The 16,583-nt window shown below is 62.6% G+C and overlaps 1 protein-coding gene across 1 annotated transcript in view; it reads right to left on the bottom strand.

The window, feature by feature from the left end:
• Positions 1-16,583, bottom strand: part of LOC117641395 — a 78,073-nt gene that overhangs the window by 54,597 nt on the left and 6,893 nt on the right. The gene's annotated exons all lie outside the window — the stretch shown is intronic.

The raw sequence follows: 16,583 nt of genomic DNA, 5'->3' as shown, positions 1-16,583 counted from the left end.
TCTCGTTTGTGGAACGCGAGACGGAAGGCCCCGCTAATTAGTGGCTATCCGCTGCTTTTGGGAGTCTCTCTTCTCCCAGTGGAGTCGCCTAGCCTGGCCGGGCCTGGCCTCGCCCCGCCGCGGTCCGCCGTTGGGCTCTAATCACGGGTCAGCCGAGCGACTCGGTGGAGTCTCTGCCGTCTCCGTCGCACTCACGGGGCACACCGTAAGGGCGGTGCGAGAGAGACGAGCCGCTCTCCTGAATCACAGGGCAGTCCGCTCCGAAAGAACACGCTCTCCCGAACGCTTAGCTTGGAAAACAATCCGAAAACCCAGACGCGTTGTTCGATCCCTCTCTCCCTGTGCAAGTTTATCGTGGAGGGTTTTCGAATTTGCGCGTGTGCTGCTGACGCTGCCGACGCGGCGGCGAGGAGTGCGTCGACGAGACTCCCACTCCACCGCAATGCGCCGCGCGGCGCCGCGCCACTCGTCGCGGCCAACTCACAAACTCGTAATTGGAAGGCATCGTTGGGGATTACGCCGTCTTGAACCCATCTCGCGACTTAACCGAATTAACCGAGTTGCAAGGCCGAAAATAAGGAGATGAGAGCACGCGGGCTGGCACATAAAACACACACACACGCGCGCGCACACACACACTGCGAGCACACGGCGCACACGTATCAAAGTCAGCCTCCCTGATGAAGACGGCCGTAAACTCATTTCCCATATCCATATTGGATGACGCCGGCCCGCCTCGCACTAGGCCCACAGCCTTGAGAGCCTCCACCGCCGCGCCCGCCCCGCCCCGCCCCGCCCCGCCCCGCCGCACCGATTAGTGTTCCGGCAGGTGTCTGCAATATTAAAGGACGCGCCAACAATCGGAGAAAAGTGTCGCCGTCGGCGTGGTGCGCAGCGGAGCACGACGTCAAGGCCGGCAGGCTGGAGGGGCGGCCGCGGTCGCGTCGCTCTGTCTCTCTCGCACCCGTGCGGGCCGCCCCGTGAGTGCGAAAGAGAGGGCCCAAGGCCGCGCCGGTGCCGGTTACAAGTTGGAGATTTACACACGCGCGCACAGCCGCCCCGGCCGTCAGCCCAGCCGACGCCTGTCTACGCCGCTAAGTCGGACGCCTGCATGCCGACAGGGCCGACAGGGAAAAGGGGAGTAATTGACGCGCCGAGTGCCGGGCTGGACGTGGACAGGTGCGTGCTTGGCCATGGCTGGCCGTGCTTGGCCCTGCCTGGCCGTATGGCGGCTATGCGAGGCCAGACAGAGGCGGAGCCAGAGCCGACCAAAGGGAGGAGCAAAGAGCAATTTTTGGCTGGAAAAGCGCAGCTCTTTGCCTACCTTCCAGGCAGCTACCTCCGGGCCAAAAACGGGGGCGGGGGTCAGTTGTTATTTCGCCCCTTGGCCCTTCGCTTGTCCCCCTCCGTTCCCCCGCCCCCGCCCGCGCGCTCTGCGGCTCACGAGAAGTTGAAAGTCCGCTCCACGTCGCCTGCCTTATTCAGAGGCTTTGCCAACTCTTATTCGACCAACAGTTGGGTCGAAAGCAGCAAATAAATTGGCCCGCCCCGCCCCGCCCCGCCCCGCCCCGCCTCGGCCGGACTAAACAAGGAGCCTCCACCAACAACACTCGTTCAAGATGATTTAATTTGGAAAAAAGATACTTGTGTCGTGTGTGTGTGTGTGTGTTTGTTTGTGTGTTTGTGTGTCTCGTGTCGTGGTGTGTCGGCAGAATGAGCAGAGCCTCCCGAATCCGTCGTCGAGGCCATGGCTGTTGACTGAGGATATTGTGAGACGGCTATTTGGCGGGGCGTGGCGGGGCGGGGCGGGTTAGGCGAGTCAGGCCCAACTAAGACAAACCAAACACAATCAATGCCCATCACGGGTCGACGGACACCTGCCCCGATACCAGCGGGCCCGCCTCGTTGCCGGCCGGGCCGGGCCGGGCCGGGGCCGGGACAGCGACCCACACCCCCGTTCGTCCAAATCCCGTCCCAAACTCCTGCTCGTCTCCTCCGACGTGGAGACCGTCAAGCGGGCTGTGCCGTGCGTGCGGTGCGGCGGCGCGGTCAGCGAGCCGGGCCCCGGCGCCCCGGCAGCGCGCTCAAGTTTGCGCGCCAAACTCTGACACGTTTGAATTCCCCGTCCGGCTGGACGTGCCGCGGCATTAATCGCTTAATTGGGCAAGTTGGCCGGGCTGCCAGTGTAGGGGCTGCCAGTGTATGGGCAGCCAGTGTAGGGCACGGCCGTCGGCTCAGCTGCGGCAGTGCTAGCCGCGCCCCGCATTCGGGCAAATGAAGCGCAGCGATTAGTCCGCGTCCGCCGGGCCGCGGTTCGCGTCCCGGTGCCGCTACTGGCAGCACCCACACTGTGATTCCGAATGCCCGTGAACAGCTCCAGACGTGCCATATCGCGCCTTACTGCCTCGGCGCGAGGCTAGCCGCGAAGCCGAAGCCTCGATATTGATCACGCATAAACCCAGCCAGGCCGACTCAGCGCCTCCACCGTAAGGAAAGCAGGTGCCAATAAGATTTGGGCAATTTATCGTTCTCCCCGCCTACTCGCGATGCAGCCCCAAGATGGACGGTCTGTTGTTGACCCTCGAAGGCCTCCGCCCCCTCCGCCCACGCAGCGGGAAGCCACACGCACGGGACTCACCTGAAAGGCCCCGGGGGAAAAGTATGACGATTAAGGTCGCGAAGATGGTAAAATATGGCATGTGTTTCATTGGTGTCGTGATGTAGTGCGGGCCGCGCGCCGCTACGCTGCAAAAAGCGAGAGGCCTGCTTCGCAGCTCCGCGGCTTCGCTGCTTCGGTCGGCGAGTCGGCGATGCCCGCCGTGGTTGTCGACGCGCAAAGCGGCGTCCTCCGCCAACTTTTTCAATCAATTCTTTCCCTCCAGTTCTAGAGGTGTGTAGCTGTGGTGGGCAGCGCCACTAGACAGTAGTACTGGGCCCGAGTGCGGGGGAAATGGGGGGGGCAGAGCGGTGCAGGGCTCCGTTGCCAGGAGGAAGTTACATGGAGTGCTTGCGGAGCTCCGTTTATTCTCTCGAGTTAGCCCAGCCCCTTCTGTCCACACGTACGAGGCAACATGCGGTCGGGATTACCAGACTGAGGGTTCACAGAGATTCAGCTCGGAAGGCGGAAAACAGTCCCTAGGAACAAAGGCGGCTGAGGTAGTCGGGGGAGGAACCCGAAGAAACCGCCGCCGTTCCCCCTTGCAGCAACTCGCGGAAGAGGTTCCCTCATGTGTACCTGCTTTTCTGCCGCGAGGGCCGGCTAAGGTGTTTGCCGTCAAAAAAGTGTGGGGTAGCAGTGTTTGCTGAAGAGAAAAACCCAGTCTCGCGTTATGAATTTCTTGATATTTTTTTTGTCCGAGCGCTCGGACCGTTTTTCCGTTTACTCTTATCCACGTGCCGCCCCGCTCGGCTAGTAGGTCAAGGAGGTCAAGAGGGCCCACGGCGTGTCGGACTGCCCGGGGGCGGCCCCGGGGACGGGCTGCTGGGGGTCGGCGGGCCGCTCTGGCGTTCTGGCGCTCTCAAAGCCATTGATATCAGTTTCATCAGAGGTGCGTCCCTCCCTGGCCACGCCTCGGCCACGCCGCTCCGCCGTGGCTCCGCGCCCCGCCCCGGCCTCCCTCCGTTAATGTGTCCGAGAAATAAGATCGCCGGAGGGGGCGGCGCGGTCTCCGGTCCCCGCTTGCCACTGCCCTCGCGTCGCAGCGTCGCAGCGTCGCGACCTGCAGAACGCTTCCGAGGGTCGTTTCCGTCGCTCTGTCTCTCTCGCACCTGTAGGGGACGCCCCAGGAGGCCGAGAGAGACAGAGCGACCATCTCGGAATCAGTCTACTGCAGGATGGCTGGCGCGATAAGCGACACCGCTGCGGACGTCGCCGTCGTGCGCCCCGGCCGGGGCCCCCGGCACGCCTCACGCCTCCCCCTCCCCTTTCCCGAAAACGGCCGCGAGGCGAGCATGACCCTTCATCAAAGCAGAATAACACAAAAAGTTTGATAACCTACAAAGCAACCCAAAATCAAAGCCTCATGAATCATTCAATAGCGAGCCAACAGACCGGCCGGGCCGGGCCGGGCCGGGCGGAAAGGAGCAGACAGGAACGGGCTGGAACAGAGGGAAAGGGAGGGAAGCCCCGATATCGGCTGCAGAAGGGCTGTCGGCGTGTCCCTTGCCTCCGCGAAGGGCCCTCCCTTCGGCCCCTTCGGCCGCAGCCACGCTGCACCGTCCGTTCCGGCGGCTCCAGCGGCCTTTCTGCCTTTCCAAAACTACCATCACTCTCCGTGTTGTCTTTGTCCGTCCGACTCCCACTGCCTTTCCGTTTTCCCCGAAAGATAAATCCCGTCCGTCAGCAGGGAAACACGGCGTCGCCCGTTTTTCTCCAATCGGGAGAAAATTGAGGCGGAGAGGGCGCGGCCCGCTGCCGGCCTGCCGGCCTGCCGCCTGGCGGGGGTGGCGCGGTCCCAGCCGCCCGGACCGAGCTGCCAGCCGCGCATTAAAATTCAGAACTTTCGGGACGCGCGCCACAATACGGCCCTGGCCCTCTGGGGAAATAGAAAAGAAATCAGACATCCAGATCTCATTGCCGTCTTTAATATTGCATTTCCGCCTATTTACCCCCGCCACGCCGCCCCTCCCCTCCCCCTCCCCTCCCCCTCCCCGCGCGCACCCGTCAGAGCTGTCACCAGGAAACAGTTGTTTGCGAGAATATTCTTGGAGAGCAGCGGCGCTGGGCCCATTTGAGGGCCGCGGGCTGAGCCCTGAGTGCTGCCCACCCGACCCGCCCGACCCCGGGGCCTCCCGGAGCCTGCCGGGGCCCGGGGACACTGATTACCCCTCATCGGACTTGGGGGATCGCTTCGAGCGGTCTACCCGCCTTGGCGTGGCGTGGCGTGGTGCGTGCCGTGCCGTGGCCGCCGTGACGTCAGCGATTTCCGCCTGAGAGTAATAAAACCGTCAATACGTCATAATGGTTGGACACGTGTCGGTGTAGCCAACTTCCTCCCGTCCGCCCGTCCGCCCGTCGGCACTCTTCGCTTTCCCTTTCGGGCAAAAAATAACCCGGCCTTTGCCTGTGCGACGAGAAGGCCCCAGCCCAGCCAGCCCAGCTTGACCGGCCGCAGCAGTTCCTCGTCGGCGCCTCGGCACCACTCGTTTCCCGATTATAACCCACTTTTGGTGCCGTAACTCTGCTGACTAGTGTGCGAACCGGAAGGGCCGTGGCGAGCTGCGCCACTGCCAATGCGGCCCATTACGGAAGAAATAGGCATCCCGTGTGTGTTCTGCGGCCTGCGGTCCGAGCCCGATAAACATCAAGCAGCCCTCTTACTTGCCCTGTGTGTCTTCATTGCTGTCGGCCGCCGGGTTGGCTGCCTTTGCTGCGAGCAACTCGTTCCTTCGAACAAACCTGCGCTCTGGGAATCGGGCCGCACAGCCGCAGTCGTTTAGTGTCCGACAGCCAACACGCGTGACCGCGGATCGAACAACGGCGTCCCTGCATTTTCATGATGTTTTTTTTTTTTTTTTCACCAGTGTTGTGCTGAGCCTTTTGTCTTCTCGTGCCAGCCCGCCTTCTGTCTGCACCAAGAGGAAGGCGAGATAAAGACAAAAACAAGGAAACTAGGAAAAACTCGAAGAAGAAGAAGTATAGTGCAGCATTGCGTGAGTGGCGCAAGAAACTGGCACAGAACATCGTGGGGGAGGAGAGGGGGGGTGCGGAGAGTAGCTCGACTCGCTCACGGACCCAATGGACTAAAAACTGCATCTGCGCTCCTGGCGTGCCAACCTTGCCAATCAGGGTCGACGGATGGCACTGCAATCTGCTGCAGAGAGAGAAGGAGGGAGGGAGCGTGTGGAAAAGGGTAGAGGGTGGATGTGGCGCCAGCGCGCCAGCCTGCCGTGTGTGATTCTTCACCGATCGACACATTGCCTGCATTGCTCTAATCACACTCACACTGTCTCACTCACACACACACAGTGGCTTAGGCACTTACAGACACTTCCCTGGCTCTCACACGCGCGTGTTGCCCTAACCTCCTTCCGTACGCCACACACAAGTACACGCGTCTTACTCTTGGTTGCTCGGTGCTCAGTCATTGGTGAAATAATTCAGGGCAGTGCGGTACGGTCAGACGGACAGACAGGCAGACAGACAGGCAGGCCCCTTTCGCGTATGTAGTGCCCTCGCCTCCTCGGTCCGGCGTTCTTGAAACGGGCTTAAACCCTGCCAAAAGAGCCCGTCTTACCTCGCTCGTCCCCAGGCCGCCCGACACACCACTCGACTTGCTTGCGCTGCTTACGCTGCTTACAGTGTATACGCGCTCTCATGAAACTAAATTGGACGCTCTTTTCGCTCGTGACGGGACGGGGATCCTTGGCGACGCGGCGACGCGGCCAAGCTCCGGGGCTTCCCCGCGGCGGCTTTGAAGAAGGCGGCGCGGCGCGTCTCGCCGAGGCCCGACTTACTTTGGACAATGCCCTTCGCCGCACGCTCTATTCCCTCCGCCCCGCGCCCCGCGAGCGCCGTGTGCGCCCCAGGGGCCCCAGGGCTGCGGCTACACGCCGATACGGCGCCTGCTGCTCAAACATGCACGGCCGCTGCCGAAGGGGGCGCAGGGCGCAGCCAGGGCGCAGCAAGGGGCACCTTTGCACAGGTAGTACCCGCAGGCCCGCAGGCAGCACCGCTTTCAAGACCTGCCGGCGCTGCGCTGCCGGTGCCAGCCGGTGCCAGCCGGTGCCAGTGTGTTTGGCCGACGATATTCCGCACGCATTTCGATCCCACAGTCTGGCCGGCCGGGCCTAAGTGCCCGCGGGCCGGGTGGGTCCGGGCCACTGCGAGTGCTGGCCGAGCCCTGGCCGAGCCGAGCGGCCCTACGCAACGCAAACACACGCCAGCCAGCCGAGCCAGCCTCCAGGAGTGACCGGCTGAGACTCCGGAACCCCGGGCCGGGGTGGGCGGGGCATGGTGATTGGTTCCGGCGAAACAGAGCCTCATGAAAAATGGAGATTGTTGCCGGGACTCGAACCTCGGTCCTCGGGACGGAAAGTCGGTGCCCGTACGCTCTCGGCCACGAAGCCTCTAGCTGAAAGCCAATTTTCACTAGGTCGGCGCCGTAGCTGGGTCGGTTGCCTACCTCCCCGGCGACCCTCGCCGAATGTACTTCGCCCTTGGACGGTTATCGGGCCGAAATCACTGGCCCAATGACGTCCAGCGCGCGGACCCGCACCGCCCGGGGCGTGTGGCGCGGCTCGGCACGGCTCGGCTCGGCTCGGCACGGCACGGCCCTGACCCTCCCTCCGCCCTTTCCTCGGCGCATTGATGGCCAAGATTTATCGCCCGAGGGCGTGGACTAATCGTGCGGCGTTGTAGCCCTTCATGCCCTGTCCATCGCTGCCCGCGCCGCCCCCGACGCCGCCCCCGCCGCCCCCGACGGCGACCCCTCGGCCGGCTCACGGCCCGGACGGCACGCGGCGACAAGGGCCGTGCGCCCGTCGAGGCCCCCGTCGAGGCCCTCGAGGCCGTGGGGCTCAGGTCCCAGGGCTCAGGCCCCGCACTTACACGCGGAGACAAATGACCGCGAGGGTCGCGAGGTACAACACGACGTCGCCGACGTCAGCCGACGTCAGCCGACGTCATCCCTCTCCCCTTGCCGATGGCGCGGCGGCGCGGCTCGGTGCGATCCCAATCTCCGCGCCGAGCCCGCCAAGGCAAACCCGCCGCCTCGGATCGGAGAACGACGAGGACGACGAGGACGGAACACAGACGACATGCGCGGCGACACTTTATCCCTGGAGACGCGCTGCGCCGCGACGCGACGCGCTGCCTGACTGCCTCGGTAATCCGGCGAGCATCATAAAGACGGCGCCATTAAATATGCAGACAGGCAGCGTGGCACGACGTGGCACAGCGAGTCGCGTTGAGTCGTGTAGCCGGCGGGCACGCGGACACGTGTGTCGCTTCAGCTTTACGACGGACGACGCGTTAGACAAGTGGGGCGGCGGACGGGCGGACGGACGGACGGACAGACGGACAGGCAGACGCACTAGAAAGCACGCGCCCCATCCATTACGTGTAAACGGCGGCCCGCCCCGCCCAGTCTTTCAGTTTGCACCGCTCCCCGCGAGGGACTCGTCACGCGCCCGTTCGGCCCGTTGGCCCGGTCGGGGCGCCGCAGGCTGACTCCGAACAGTCGCCCTGTCTCTCTCGCACTCGGGGCGCGCCTCGTTGGGAGCGAGAGAGACGGCGGCTCTGCGGATTGGCTCGGCTGGCAGGCATATTGGATGGAATGGTACGTGTGGGAGGCCCGGCGGCCCGGCGGCCCGGCGGTGGAGGAAAAGTGCGTATCAATATGAAATAAAACAGCCGCCCCGCCGAAAGTGAAGGCTGGGGAGGGGAGGGGGGAGGCCGCCAGGCACTTGGGACTCCCCTGTGCCCTTGGCGCGCCTAGGCGGGATGGACGCCGACTAGCTCGTCACGCCCACGGCCTACACGAAGTGCACCAAGCGGTACAAGTCAAACGGTGAGATGGACGCAACCGCCGCCTCTGCTAAAAATACAGAAGGGAGAAGAATGAGTGCGTCTCCGTCGCCTTCGAGTGAAATGCTGGAGGCTGGAGCAAAGCCTCGGGGAGGAGAGAGAGAAAGAGAGAGAAAGAGGGGGGGGGGGGGGTCGGCCTGTTTGACACTTAATTCCCACCGCAGTATTACTGGTTCCTGTCCCCATCCAGACGTCGTCTTCTGACTGCTGGTGTGGTTGCCTCTCCCCAGACCCCAGCCACGCTCGCCCCCCTCCACCCCCCTCCAGGGCTCCGGGGTGCAGGAGATACGCCAGCGGACGTGGTTAGCACGTCCAATGAGGATCCAAGACGAGATACAGCCTTGCTGGTCTGGGCCGGGGCTGGCCGGGCCGGGAACCGAACGGGGAACCTTGGAGGGAGGGGGGGCTGCAAAACGAGGACGCTGACGAATAAATTGGGTTGCCGCTGAATACTTCCACCAGATGGCAGCGGCGGTGGCGGCGCGTCATGTTATAGTGAAGCACAAAATCGTCCTTCTGACAAAAAAAAAGAAAATATTTAAAATAGCTCGGCTGTGGCCGCCCACCCACGCATGGCGCAGCGCGTGAGGAAGTTCATTTACCGACCCATGCATTTTCCATGTTCCCGCGAGTGTGCCCCTTTTTTTCAACTTTTCCAACTATTGGCGCTGTGCGTTGTGCGCCTCCAACAACGCAGAACACAGCGCGGCTACACAGCCTGGCCAATAATTCATAACGGGGTCGTATCGCTTTCGTCACGAAGCACGAAGCCCACTCGGACGGGGACGGGAGGGCCGGGCGGAGGGCTGCCGAGGCGCAACCGGATTGTCACATATTCCACGGCCCGCACTGCCGTGATATGTGTCAGAGCCAGTGCCCCCCTCCCCTTCCCCCTTCGATGTGCGACGGCCTGGCGGGGCCCTCGTCCGGAAGATTGATTTCAAATTGATGGAACAATATCTACGAGTGCACAAGCAGCAGTGACCCCGATTTTTTTCTTCATTATGTCTATTTTTTCGCGCATGATACTATTTCCGGCGGGACGGTGGCGACGGGGTGGATAGGCAGGGTGGGGGAGGGGGGCAGGGGAGGAGAGGGGGCATCGCGGCCTGGCGGCTGAAAAACGTGCGGCGTCAAGGATGGTGTTGAAACTTACTTGGCCGAGTTGGAGTATTATGTGTGAGTCCTGGCGCGGTGCCAAGCCGGGCCGCAAGTCCGGAGTCCGGAGTCCAGAGTCCCTGCCCGGCCGGCAGGGCCCAGGCCTCAGAGCCGCGGTACTTAGCGCCAGAGCCGGCCGCCAGCCAATACCGGACTTCCCGCCGGAAATTCTTCCAGCGGAAGTGAACTGGCTGGCCTTGGAAAGCCCGACGTGTGTGGCTCCAACTCCTCTCAGCTCCGACGCCCCCGCACCCCCCACGGCGCCCCTCCACTCGATCTGAATACACGCGGGCGCCTTGCACAGCCAGCAGGCGGGGCGTGGCGGGGCGTGGCGGGGCGTGGCGCGGGCAAAACTCCTCGTGCTCGATTCGAAATTTGCCGCCTGGCTTGCCACCGCCGCCCCCGCCAACGACACGCCAATTAGCAAAGCAAATAAGTGGAGCCGGCGGGGCAGGGCGGCAGGGCGGCAGGGCGGCCTCGGGGGGACTGGGGCCTTTCCACCTATCATTCCCTTCCCCCTCCCCCACCCTGTCACCCACCCCTAATCTTTCAGGCATGCAAGCCCCCTTCCCTCTCCAGCGCTCTCCAAAATCACAGCCTGTGCCGTAAACCTTGGTGTATGCAGCGTTCTGCGCGAATTTGTGACTCCCGCACTTGGCGCCACTGGCTGCGTCCCAGCCAGCGGCCCAGCGGCCCAGCGGCCCAGCACCAGGCGCGACTGCAGCACACACACACACACACACACACAAACAAACACCGCACTGGCGAGCCAGTGAAAAACTGTAAATAAATGTCAATATCTTCAGAGTAGAAATATGGGATGACACACATCCATTTTTGTGAAAGTTCCAGCAAAACGTTTGAAAAATGGAGAAAAGGCGTATGTATTTGAACCCAGCACCTTCGTGTTCGGAGGACAGTACGCTACGATACGTACTGTCACCGCTCAAACTGGCCTCGCGCGCGGACGAGGTTCCGCGAGTCGCCGCGAGATGGCGCTGCGCGCGCCGAGCCGCCGCACGCTCGCGGTGGCGACCTAGGTTAGCGTAGTAACTACTTTCGAAGCAAGTTACCGGCTTATTGTGGAACATGAAACCTGTGCGTCCTGCACGGAACTTTCAATCGGCCCCTCGGCCTTGCCTGCATCGGCATTTCGATTGGGCGATTCTCCTACCGCGGTGAGCTCCTGCTTGGCTGTTCCCGATGAGAACGAGTGCCCACTAATCCGTGTAACCGTATCGACGGTCACGCGGCCACCGTACCTACGCGGTCTTGCCGACAATGTTGCCGTGCCATTGTTTCGGATCAACGCACCACGGTTCCCTAAGGGGCCGTACCCATATTACGTGACCGATTTAGGGGGGGGAGGGGGTTCGGCCAAATCCTACGGACGGTCACGAGGGGGGAGGGGGGGTTAATTCAAAAGTCACGTAGTCACGAATTTGGAAATTATGATAGCAAAACACACGAGGTAGCGGCGCGGTCAGGCAACAGATATCTGTTCCTGCTGCATCCAAGCGGACAGAAACCAAGTTTCCCGAAATATGACAAGTTTTAGCGGTCGTTTTATGAATTCAAAGTGGCCATTTGATGTAAAATTGCTTAAATTTTACTTCCTCTGACCTTCAGGGTTCCAAAAAAAGACCCCTTCTGTGAGCTAATAGACTATTCTAGTCGTCGACTGAAGAACAAGAAGAACAAAACCGAAAATGAAGTGGATTAGGAGCAGGTAGCGAGCCCAGTTTAAGGGAGAAATGTTGAGAAATATGTTTCTTTCCTTTACCAATAAGTATTAGAAACAGGCCTAATAGCATATCAACGCGAGAGGATTCGGGAACCTCTAAAATTATTGCCCTCGAACGGGTGGACGGCGCCATTTCCGGTTTTGTGCGGCTTCTTGTTCTTCACTCACCAACGACTGGAATGGCTTCATCGATGATCTTTGTCTTTCTTCACATCAGGAAACATCAAATTAGACGAAAAACAGCTTTTGAGAAAATCCTACGTGACATCGGTAGGGGGGAGGGGGGGGTTCGCGAAGATCCTACGGTGTGTCACGATGGGGGGGGAGGGGGTCCAAAAGTGGCCTAAAACCGGTCACGTAATATGGGTACGGCCCCTAATGCATTCCTCATCCTCGCTGCCGCTGCCGCACTTCCTGGCCGTGTCCTGGCCGCGGGGCCGGCCGATCCCAAACGTATACACAAGCGGCCGGCCTGATTTATAGGGGCGGGGCCCGGACCGCACCGGACGCGGAACCGGGACGCGGGGCGGGGCCCGGCTAAACGGAGCGCGGGAAAGCGGAGAAGAACGGAGGCAGGGGCGGCAGGAACCGGCCCACTGGCGGATAGAGCGCCTGCGAACGGCGAGGTAGGCAACACGGCGACAGGCCTGTGGCGCGGGCCTGCCGCTCACACTCTTGCAGGCGCTCGGCTCGCCTCGACCAGCCTCGACCAGCCTCGGCGATGATTTGAGAAAGTGCTCCGCGCGATGAGGAGCGGGGCGGGGCGGGGCGGGGCGGGGCGGGGCGGGGCGGCCTCGAGGGACGTAAACACGCCGAGGACTTGGTACTCCGCACTCCGCCCGGCGGGGCGCGGTGCAGACTGATCGCAGTTGCGAAGACTCTTATTGAGCGGACCGTGTCGGACGAGATCAAATGTTGCACCCGTTGTCGGCGGGTAGGAGGAGAAGAAGAAGACGACGAAGAAGAAGGAGACGAAGAGGAGGAGGAGGAAGACCGGCAGAGCGATTCTGAAGACGCAACTAGCTCGGCAGCCTTTCGGCACTGCGGGGAACTTGATTCATTTTATGGCGATACCGAGAAGCCGGGAGGGGAGGGGGCGGGGGAGGGAAGGGGGGACAACTTTCATTTCTTGAAAGAAGGATGGGAAAATCGGCGAGCGCGTCGTGGGTCAGGGGGACAATAAAGTAAGGCCGTGTTCCAGCCACTCCTCGCCCGCTCCTGGTCCGCCGAAACACCGGTTCGCCGCTTTTAATGGACCAAATAGTCGCCCAGTCACGAGCAGCGGCCATAAAACGCGTCACGGCGCCTAACTTGAACGGGTCTGCGCACCGCCAACACCCCTTTTCTTCGCTCCGAAGGGCAACACCAATACGTCCCGAGCGGCAGCCTCGGCGGCAGCCGCGCCAGACAGTGGCAAATGTAGCGCCAATTACCAAACCCCGGCGCACTTCCTGCCAGCCCCGTCTGCGCCGCCTGGCTGGCTGGCTGGCTGCCCCGTCTGCGCCGCCTGGCTGGCTGGCTGGCTGCCCCGTCTGCGCCGCCTGAACCACCTGGCAGGCTACCGGACAAAGGGCGGTAAACGGGGGAGTCCCTTTCACCTGCAGCACGGCCTCGGGCACCTCCTTGGGCGCGACGGCGGGCACGCCGCAGAACCGCCGTCCAAGACGGCCCAAGATTAAGGCCTCGAGGGTGGGGCGGGGAATGCAGGGGCGGCACGGCACGGCCTAGAACGCATAGCAGGGCACAATGTGTGGCAGTCTCCTAGGCAGTCCCTTACCTCTCCTCCCCCTCCCCCGCCCCGCCGCGGCCGACCGCAGACTGCGGGAAAGAAGAGGCGCAAAAGGGGCAGAGGGCCTCCAGGGCCGCCAGGGCCACTCGCTGCCGTTTTCATTCGCGCAAAGTAGTGTACACTGTGCGCTGCAAGTGCAGCGGGCGCCCTTTCGCTCCCCCGGCCGCGAGTGCTTTTATTTTTAGCGGCCGCTGTGCTCCCCGTGCATGCACGCCGCGCCATGCACGCCGCCGTGCACGCTGCGCTGTTGCCTCAAAACTAAACGACTACTCGCTCGGCGGGCGAGGCGGCCCGGAGACTTAGTCTCAGCGGCTCCCAGATTTCCATGTTGATCGGCTTTGCTGCTCGCGCTGTTCCTCCGCGCTGCTGCCGGCGCGCTCGGTGCCGCTCTGCTTCGCTCTGCTCGGCGTGCGCGCGGGGGCGCGGGGGCGCGGGGCCTCGACGCGGAGGGCGTCGTCTTCGTCCTGCAGCACGGCCTCCGGGACGAGCGGGCGGCAGCGCGGGGGAGGCGGGACGCCTTCCTTCCGGGGGTAATCCAGTTTGGGGCGAGGGCGCGTTTTCCAACTTGAAATTCAAATGGCGGCCAATGGTGGCCGGGCCGGGCCGCTATGCCGTAATACCTGCTGCCTGCTTCGCTATTCGTTGTAACAATATTTGTTGGCCTGATTTGGCGGCGGGAAATTGCCGAGGTTTTGTACCGTGCACTTTGTGGCAGCCGGTCGAACCATCGGCCGCCCTGCCCTCAGTGCTCGGCCCCTCCGTAGTCGGGGCAACAAAAGTCGTCCCGGCGGCCGCGGCCCCACACTGCAGGTACACCGAGGTACACCGAGGTACACAGTACACGACCTCGGCATTGTTGTCTTCCTCGGCGCTTGCTCCGCGGTGCTCCGCGGTGCGTGGAACAATGCCGCCCCGCCCCGCCCCGCCGCCAACAAATCCACGGCCCCGCCCCGCCCCGCCCGACTGCGCTGCGACGTGGCCCCCTCTCAGCGCCCGGCTCTGAAACTTATCTGTTTTTCTGACGTGCGCATTTTTAGTGTGCAGCCAAGCGGCTGGGCTGGCTGCTGCGGCGGGGCGGCGCGGCGGGGCTGGCAGTCGCAGCCTGCAGTAGACTTGGCGGCGGACTCTCGCGGCTCTCGCATCGCGACGCGACAGGGACTTGTCCCGCATCCTGCCAGCCTTGCCAGCCTTGCCAGCCTTTCCACTTCATCCTTCTCCCGCGACTCAGGCGAGCAAACTCAGGCGAGGCGTGCATCCACACGCACGCACACCACTGTCGCAGCGTCGCAGCAGAGTGGCTCCGGAATCGGCTGTCCGGATTCGGAGCTGCAATAATATTTTCGCGAAGCGTTGTTCCTGGCCCTAACACCGATCAGTTCTGGGCTTGTGTGTGTGTGTGTGTGTGTGTGTGCGTGCGTGTGTGTAGGCCGGCCAAGCCGCGTCAACATTGCACCGTAGCGGGAAAAGGGGCTGGGAAGGAAGGGGGTGGGGCGACGCCTGATCACGGCATCACGTTCTATGGAGAGTGTGTCGGGTGTGTTGTCCCTGTCACTTACACAGAAGGGGCCTCTGTATCGGGCCCGGTTCGGCGCGGCCGGGGCGGGGGTGGGGGGCACGCCTCGTGGGGACGGCCTGCACGGACGCCATGTGATAATGCATGATCCCTCTAATCCGCCAGGCTTCGACTCCTCGACACCACTTCGGCTCCTCGTTTGCGATGAGCGACATTTCGTCGTCCGCCTGACAACGAGACGGTGAAAAAGACCCCTCTCCCCGCGCCTCCCTGCCCCCTTTCATTCGGGCTGGCGAGACGACGTCGGCGGCGGGGCGCTAGGCGGCGGCGGTGGCGGTGCGGGGCATTTCCCGGGATGGGACTCATTCTCCTCATCCTGGGCTAGGCCGAGCTAGGTCGGGCTAGGCCGCGCCAGGCTGGGCTCGGGCTCCTCGCAGTCGTCTCGAGTCTTTTGGACGACCTTCACCGGCAGGGAGGTAACGCACGAGTAAACAGAGGAGGCGAGCGCGCTCCCCTCTCGCCTTCTCTCTCTCTCTCTCTCTCTCTCTCTCTCTCTCTCTCTCTCTCTCTCTCTCTCTCTCTCTCTCTCTCTCTCTCTCTCTCCCTCTGTCTCTCTACACCCCTCTCTCTCGCACGGCCTGTCTGCAGGACGCCGCGCTGCGGGGGCACCGGGGCACGAGATGATCACAGCGGGAGGGCTTCCTTGAGGGAGCGGCGAGCCGAGAGCTGCGCCAGACGCTGGCAGGATGCATTTCCAAAATTAACTGACCCTCAACCTGATGGCTGTCGTCTACACAGTGCTCCTGTAGGGCTGATCGACCAGCCCGTCTCCTCCCTCTCCCTCCCCGGTGCCGCCGCCGCCCGGATCTGCGTGAGCATGCTATTTCTAGCACCTGGCCGGGCAGCGCAGGGCAGCGCAGGGCAGCCCAGGGCAGCCGGATGAGTCCCCATTTTCCCCCAGATTGGTCGCACGTCCCTGACGGGCTGACGGCCCGACGACCTGACGTCCTCCACGGCCCTTCCCTCCACCTCGCCGGCCCCGAGGCCCGAGCCCCGAGGCCTTCATTCTGCCCCACTTCTTCGCCGAGTGCCGAGAGCGCCGCTGATTACGAATCGTTCTCGGGTGGCGATTTCTGGCGAGCGCCGCACCGCGCGCCGCACAGCCCGCGGGGTGGGGGGGGGGGGGCGTTCTCCCTCACACAGCCTCCATTGAGCCTCAAATTAACACGCAGCTGGGCACCGCGCCCCGCCCCACCCCGCCCCGCCACGCCGCGAGCGAACTCGGGCCAGGGTTAACTCCTTCGGCGTGTCACCTTCACCTTGCGTGCCGGATCGACTGAATGAGCCTGACAAGCCCCAAATACGCACTGCAAAAATTAGGATTGAAAAAAAAATCTCATTCAACGAACGTTAATGAAAGCAGATGATCCATCGCGTTTCACAACTGCTGTGATAGCCGAGAGGTTAGAGACGTGGGATCGAGTTGCCGCAGGCCGGCGTTCGAATACCAGCGTCACAAAAGTTTTTTTCGACTTGCTATCCTAAGGGTGGTGTTTCGAGGCCATGAGAGTGGAGCCGTGTTCAACAGGCCCACATGCCGAAGGTTCGACTCCTAACAAATATTTCCCTTTAATTTTACTGCCTCACCCCGTGCGGTTCAAACCCGTGAACGTGAGCCCACTCCGGCATGGGACGTGGTGGTCCAGGGAGTAGAGGCGTCGGTCCCAATGTAGGGTCGGCGGTTCGACTCCCCCAACTTCTTGCGAAAATTTTTACCGGGTCGGTCGAGTTCTGTTGCGTCAAGAACCCACCTCACGCCGGTCCCCTCATCATGGGCCGTGGTGGCCGAGAG

The sequence above is a fragment of the Thrips palmi genome, unplaced genomic scaffold (genome assembly GCF_012932325.1).
Source record: "Thrips palmi isolate BJ-2018 unplaced genomic scaffold, TpBJ-2018v1 HiC_scaffold_1, whole genome shotgun sequence".
Taxonomy (NCBI): domain Eukaryota; kingdom Metazoa; phylum Arthropoda; class Insecta; order Thysanoptera; family Thripidae; genus Thrips; species Thrips palmi.
The sequence above is the reverse complement of the archived record's forward strand: the minus strand, read 5'-3'. Positions and strand labels throughout refer to the sequence as shown.